The following is an 8,230-nucleotide window of genomic DNA, read 5'->3' as shown; positions in this document are numbered from 1 at the left end:
CAATGAGAGTCCTTGTTTCTGTTTGGTGATTAGTAGAGCTAAAATTGCTGATGAGCAGGGCTAGGAAGTAAGTCTTAGACCTGGTGCAGGGCAGTGTTGCATGGAAATAAAATGCAGAGCCTGGCCTAGCAGTGAGGTTCCCCACTACCCAGTGGAATCTCTAAGAACGGAAATCATGCAGAAGAAGAACTGGTAGAACCTCAAAGGTGGCATCATGGAAGTGGTAATGAGCAGCAATAACAGCGGCAGAGGGGGCAGTGAGCAGCAGGTGGTGACAGAGATAGCGGCAGCAGCAATAAGATGGTTGAAGAGGTGGCAGTAGCAACAGAGGCTCTGCTCTGAATTCATCCTCCTTTTTCAAGGGGTATAAGGGGAATCCACGTGAATGCACCTCTGCACTCTGGGTCTTTGCTGACCAATGGCAACTGCCCCTCAGTGGGGTGCAGTGGAGGGAAAGGGGAGTGATGTGTTGAAGGGACATTCATTTGTCAAACATTCACTGGGAAACTGAGGCAAAGGACATTGCCCAGCATGCTGTGGGGTAAGGGTTGACTTATGGGCCCATGCTTCTGAATCGTGGTTGTGATATTTTCCCAATTTAATGCTGAGTTCCCTTTCCCTTTTAATAAAAGTTTTCTTCTGATAGCACAGACTCAGTGCTTGTGAGGGGGGAAGTATTACCCCTCAGAGGCAGCCAGAGCTGCCTAGTTCCAGCACCTGTGCCATTAATATTGATTTTCAATAACACTGGAGAAGTTCCAGAAGACTGGAATAAAAAGATAAATGGGATTTGGTCAAAATAATGGAATGGCTGATATGGGACTCGATTAATAAAGAAATGTTTAATTTTCCCCGATTACTGGGTGAATAGAAGCCAATTCTATTTTTGTGTTAAGAGGAATCCCTAAATCGTGAACCCAGCCCTTGCTGCTGCTGACAAAACCTGGCAGAAAGGTTACATATGTATGTACTATATATGGACAGCTTTTTATCCAGAAATCTGTCAGAATTTGAACATTCATATATTCTGTCAAAATAGTTACAAAGCCAGTCACTCTATAGTTCCTTATTTCTTTATATATTAAAATATTTTCAATGTTTTTTTAAGAAGCCTTAGAAGTCTTGGTGAGTTACATTTGATAGTGAGACAGGAAACGTGAACCTGTTAGCCCCATATTAGAGAAAGGGAAACTATTGACTTACTGATATTCATCCAGGGAGTCAGAGTCCAGAGTACAAGTCAGGAAATTCCAGACATCCAGTCCTGTCCTTAGACCATCCATCCAGTTCTATACAGCCTGTACCACAGTGATACGTAAGTGCCTGAGACTATGTTGTTGTTTTTTTTAATGCCTGAGGAGAAAATATAGATCATGGACCAGATTCTAATCTTGGTCACAGAATAAACTAGTAAAATCAGAATAATCCATTAATTTCAGTGAGATTACCCCTGATTTAGACCAGTATAAATAAGATCAAATTCTGGCCCTATTTTGTTTATTTTTATGTAGATAGAAACTGAGAGGAAATGAATTCAGTCTGCATCAGTAGTATTGCAAATTGTAGTTCTGGGGAGGAGTGATGGGAAAAGCCGATGATGATGTCATATATGAGGTGATGAAACACTTTTTCCATTCCAACAGTAACCAAGGAGGATGTTAAACAGCAGCTACTAAATTAGCCATTTTTAAATCAGCAAGTCTGGGTAACTTGCTTCTAATAGTTTTAAAAGACCAGGCTGATACACTTACTGGACCATTAAATCAGGGGTGCTGGAACAATTTCTATAGTGGGGGTGCTGAGAGCTATTGAGCCAAACTGTAAACCCAGTATATAATGGAAACCACTTCAAGCCAGGGGAGTGCGGCAGCACCCCCAGCATCCCTAGTTCCAGCATCTATGCCATTAATATTGATTTTCAATAACACTGGGGAAGTTCCAGAAGACTGGAATAAAAAGATAAATGGGATTTGGATCAAAATAATGGAATGGCTGATATGGGACTTGATTAATAAAGAATTAAGAGAAAAATATAGTGAATCATAGAAATGTAGGGCTGGAAGGGACCTTGAGTGGTCATCCAATTTGTGCTGAGGCAGGACCATGTATCTAGACCAACCCTGACAGGTATGTGTCTAATCTGTTCTAAAACTCCCAAATGGTGGGGACTCCACAGCCTTCTTTGGTAAACTATTCTAGCACTTAACTATTCTGATAGTTTAAAAGTTTTTCCTACCAGCTAACTTAATTGACATTGCTATATATTAAGCCAATTATTTCTGTTGTCCTTTCAGTGGTATAATTGATCACCATTCTGTTTATAATATCCTTTAACATATTTGAAGACTTCTTAGGTCCCTGCTCAGTCTTCCTTTGTCAAGACTAAATATGCCCAGTTTTTTAACCTTTCCTCATAGGTCAGGTTTTCTAAACCTTTTATCAGTTTTGTTGCTGTGAACACTTGCCTGTATGAACACTTTATCCTGTGTATGTGCCTTTATAACCTTTAGGCCGATGGATAGGGCACTTGCCTCCAATGTGGGAGAGCCGACTTTGAATCCCTACTATGGAGCAAGGACTTTGTGAAGATAACATGCCCTTTCCTTCCCTCCTTACCTGTGTCCCTCCACTCCCAAATGTGGCATGCATGATTCTCACCCCTGCTTTTCTCACCAAGCCAGTGACACCATTTCCCCCTTCCACCTTGTGAGTGAAATCTAATCCCAACTTCTCAAACCACAGTCCTTCTCCAGAGCAACACTTTCTTTACTACTAATCCCTCCTCTTACCTTTAGAAGGGGCAGATTTTGGGCTGCCTTGTTCTGGTCTGGTGTTTCTGTACCTTTTATCTCCCTTTCATGCCTTGGGATGAAACAGTGAACATTTAGAAATGGTGCTTCATAATATTTAGAATAGGTTGCCAGATGTCAATGGCAACTCATTTATTTGTATTTGAATTCAAGTTGCACAGTCTTTCTCCTTCAGCTTCATGTCTTGAGAAACCATTCCTGCCTTGGCAAATACTCTGGCAATGTATTCATTCTGGCTCTTAGTCTCTATGCCTTGGTTTCTCCATATGTAAAATGGGCATAATATTTACCTACCCTACATCACAGGGACAGCGCCTTAAGTTAATCACTTTTATAAATTAATATTTAATTTATAATATAAAATTGTTATTAATCATAAATATCTAAAGTTCTTTTTTAAGCCAACAGTACAACTTAAGTTGTACAACTAAGTACAATTTAAGAGAACTCTTTGATGATGATGATGAATCACATATGCAAAAGTGGCAAAAATTGAAAAATAAAAAAATTCAATATTTTAGCTTTGAATCCAGCTTCTGATTTTTACCGTGGCAATAAAGTTGCACTAGTTTTCCTCTGCAGTTTTGATTGTTATATTTTCAAATTTCTGACATTAGAAAAATGCAGGTGGTAACACAGTTGTATATTTATGAGAAATATGAAAAGAAGGGATCAGACTGCAAGTATATATCCCGCTGAGCCAGAACTTACTGTGTTCTTCCTTTCTTTCAAATTGGTCTTTTTGTAACATCAAAAAACAGTGGTGAAGGAAATTAAAGTAGTTATACTTAATTTATTCATCATTGAAATCCAAAGTATAGAAACTGCTCTTACTTAAATTAACACAGGACAGTTCAATATTGCGACCAGAACAACTAACACAAAATTGTTTGCAATTTAGCTATTATGTATCATCTTTAGTGTCAGCGTAATTAGTTATACATAAGGCTGAATTTTTGCTGCAACTGTCATAAGAACATAAGAATGGCCATTCTGGGTCAGACCAAAGGTCCATCAAGCCTAGTATCCTGTCCTCTGACAGTGGCCAATGGTAGGTGCTCCAAAGAGAGTGAACAGACAGGTTATCATCAAGTGATCCATGGCCTGTCACCCAAGCCCAGCTTCTGGCAAACAGAGGCTAGGGACACCATTCCTTCCCATCCTGGCTAACAGGATGTCTTCCATGTCTTCCATGAATCTATCTGGCTCCCTTTTGAATCACATGGCTACGGCTTTTATATTTTTAAAATATGACTGTTAACATTTCTGTGTATGAATGAGTGAGTGGGTAGAAGTGATGTTAAAGGGTTGAAAACATTTGACTGAAGCCCTGAGAGCTGCAAAATTTAAAACATCAGTTGCATGGGAGACTAGTAAAGAACAGATGTTTAATGGCAACACTGAAGTGGCCCAAAGGATTTAGAACAGTGGACTGACTGGGAAAGCTCTGCAAAATATTTAGACTGAAAGTCAAACCTAAAATTTCATGAATTTTGGGCTAGTGGAAAAGAGGCGGGTCAGAAAGCAGAAACTTGCCCATTTCATTATAGACCTTGGGAAGACTTGCAGGATCTGCTTGGAGTTTTGGATTTTAGGAAAACCAAACTTCCATCAAACCACACAAAGTGAGAACCCTGTACTCTGAACCCAATAGTTTTGGGCTTCCTAAAAAGAGGAGTAAATTAGAATTGGCATATTTCTCCAGTGAGCACTCTAACTGTTCAAGCACCATGAGGCTCTCTTTCCTTTGAGTAAAGGAGAGCCTCTCAATTAAATCTGAGACTTGGGTTTACAAAGGATGGCTCCAGAACAGTAAACTGTTCAAACCATTTTTGTGATACCACAGCCCATGCGTTGTTCTTGATGCTTGGACCATAAAAATGAATATAAAAATTATTTGGGAATCATTTACTTAGATTTTTACCTTTCTTACTATATTTTTATGATCTCTTCTCCCCCTTCCCTCCCATGAACCTAGAAGTTTCCTCCTCAAATTTTATCTTGGGAAGGAAGATAAGACTCAGGGTGTGTGACTGGGTGGGAGGAAGAGGGCTGCAATCTGAGAAAAAGAAAGGCAGGAGAGAATAGCAATAAAAACAGACTCAAATGAAGGAGTAAATTTTCAGTGGTTGGTTAGAATAATGCAATCTAACTAAACTACCCTTCAGCTCAATGTACCGCTCATTTTAAACTGGCCAATAAATCAGTAACCATGCATTTAAGCAATCTGGCAGTTACATATACATGTACAATCTTAAAAACAATTAGATTATACCAAAACAATTATAGTAAAAAGTTACTGCAGCATAAAAAGAGTTTGTCAGCCAGTGGATACAATGCAAGCAATTTACTTAGCAATTATCTTAACAAATATAGTGATTTTCCCAGTATTTTACTATATGTATCAAAGTGAAAGCTTGCCTTTATCTACAGCACTGGGAGTAGCAAAGGAGGCTAATGCTCTAGTTTTAAACTTCAAGAAACGTAGTTTCAAATCTTGTTTAACATATTGACATGTGGTAATTGCCCAGTCATTGCAAAAGATTTACTGCATAGTCTTGTAATGTCTTATGTAACATCATTTAGTTAATCTTAAAAAATAGAATCACAAGCCTGTGATAAATCATAAACTTCGGATAAATCTTGAAATAACTAATCACTGCGTGTCACTTCATGACTGTAGGTCACAAGAAACAAAATGATCTCAATAATATCTTACAACCGTTATCTTTACTTTTTAGGCTTGTAGGAGATGTCAAGGAGGTCAGGCTGGTCAAATCATTCATTGTAGATTTAGCCTTTTTATCCGTTCATGAATCCTTCTCAAACCAATCTTGATTTCTGTATTTGTTATTTTTAGCTACTTACTAAAGAGCCTGGCAAACAATTTTCAGAAGATATTTAAAAGATAGGAAACAAACGTTAGGAATAAATTATCAGTTTTCAGAATGGAGAGACGTAAATAGTGGTGTGTCTCAGGGGTCTCTCTACTGGGACCAGTGCTGTTCAACATATTCCTAAATGATCTGGAAAAAGGGGTAAACAGTGAGGTGGCAAAATATGCAGATGATACAAACTAATCAAGATAGTTAAGCCCAAAACAGACTGTGAAGAGTTACAAAAGGATCTCACAAAACTGAGTGACTGGGCAACAAAATGGCAGATGACATTTAAGGTTGATAAATGCAAAGCAATGCACATTGAAAAACATAATCCCAACTATACATATAAAATGGTGGGGTCTAAATTAGTGGTTACCACTTAAGAAAGAGATCTTGGAGTCATTGTAGATAGTTCTCTGAAAACATCCACTCAATGTGCAGCGGCAATCACAAAAGCTAACAGAATGTTGGGAATCATTAAGAAAGGGAAAGATAAAACAGAAATGATCATAACACTGCTATATAAATCCCTGGTACTCTCACACTGTGAATATGCATACAGTTCTGGTTGCCCCATCTCAAAAAAGATATATTGGAATTGGAAAAAGTTCAGAAAAGGGCAACAAAAATTATTAGTGGTATGGAACGGCTTCTGTATGAGGAGAGATTAATAAGACTTGGACTTTTCATCTTGGAAAAGAGATTACTAAGAGGGATATGATTGAGGTCTATAAAATCATGACTGGTGTGGAGAAAGTAAATAAGGAAGTGTTATTTAATCCTTCTCATAACACAAGAACTGGGGGTCTCTAAATGAAATTAATAGGCAGCAGGTTTAAAACAAACAAAAGTAAGTATTTCTTCACACAATGCACAATGCAATGAGCTGTGGAACTGAGGATGTTGTGAAGGCCAAGACTATAACAGTTCCTTCAAAAAATAACTAGATAAATTCATGGAGGAAGGTCCATCAATGGCTATTAGCCAAGATGGGCAGGAATGGTGTCCCTAGCCTCTGTTTGCCAGAGGCTGAGAGTGGGTGACAGGGGATGGATCACTTAGTGATTGCCTGTTCTGTTGATTCCCTCTGGGGCACCTGGCATTGGCCATTGTCAGTAGACAGGATAAATGGACCTTTGATCTGACCCAGTAGGGCCACTCTTACGTTGTTAAAATAAACTGTTTGTGAAATTTTGTTTTTTTTGGCTTTTTTCTTTTTGTTGTTCATGATGTGTGCTTGGTCAATGGTAATCTAAGTCACATGCTAAGTCAAATAGTTTCTGCTCTGATTAGATTACATTTTGGGAAAAAGAAAATATCGCCAAATGATGAATGAGTACTTCAAACATGCTAAAATTCATGAAACTTGAGTGATTCATTAACATCTTCACAAATACCAGGCAGACATTCAGATATTTTCAAAAAATGAAGGACCCCATAAAAGCAGTGAAAATGGCCTTTATTTATTAATTTGCTTTGTTATTATTCCAACAACTTTGCTTTCCTTTATTTATGCCCCAAACGAGTGTTACTTATATTTCACTCTTGGTAATAAAGTAGTGACAATGTCTGTTTCTCAAGTACTAATTTAACTATTTGGTCCTCAGTCCGATGTTAGCGCTTTGTTTTGAAGGAGTTGCAATGGGAGTTTTTGTACTGAAACAGGCTATAAGAGCTTGGTAAGTGAAAAAGTTCCCCCTTCCCCTGGCTTTGCTTACTCAGTGTCTTTCTTTGTGCTTAGTGCAGAAGACTTCACGGTTACGTAAAGCACTTCCTTAAATTGCTCAGTCGCACTTCATCTCTTTCCATCTTTCTGTAGCCGTGTGCTTTCCTTTCTTCCTTTCACTCTGCTCCGGTTGACTTTAATGCATGCTTTTTCCTCCCTCTAAGCACGTTATCCAGAGTACTCCCTGTCCAGAGCCATAGAGTTCACCTGGCTATATTTACAGCAATTAAATATGTTTAATCCTATTAGTATATCACCTCAGGGTATTAAGTTTAGCACTCCTATAAGTTCAAGTTGTCATAAGGGGAGAGCTGAAGTTGTAACTGCACCTGATTTGTGGTGGTATTATACTGTTTCCCCCTCTCCCAGCCTGGTAGCGCCATACTAACCTGCCCAAGGAGGAGTAAGCTGTATTATTCCCATCCATCTACACAGCAGGAAAGTTTGGAGCACTAACTGAGAGGGAATAAAGTGGACTTGAGAGATGAGTTGGAAGGTACTCAGGAAAACTGATTACTGTTGTGAGGTATTGTAGCAAAGCAAAGTAAATAACCTGAGCCATAGTCTCCAAACACTCCTCCAAGTACATCATTGCCCCTTTTGCCCCCCATCCCCCAGGCTGCCGACAGGGGGTGGGGGGTGGGGCAAAAGGGGCAGCTTTTAATTCGCTGCCAGAGCCCCAGGTGACGGGGCCAGGCAGCGTGGATGGGCTGGCTGGGGGAGGCTGACTCCCTCAGCCCCACCCCTTCCACCTGAGTGTTTAATATTACTTTCACCCCTGCTTCAAGAGCAGTGCTTTTCAATATGGTAAA

This window comes from Dermochelys coriacea, chromosome 2, assembly GCF_009764565.3.
Source record: "Dermochelys coriacea isolate rDerCor1 chromosome 2, rDerCor1.pri.v4, whole genome shotgun sequence".
Classification (NCBI taxonomy): Eukaryota; Metazoa; Chordata; order Testudines; family Dermochelyidae; genus Dermochelys; species Dermochelys coriacea.
The sequence above is the reverse complement of the archived record's forward strand: the minus strand, read 5'-3'. Positions refer to the sequence as shown.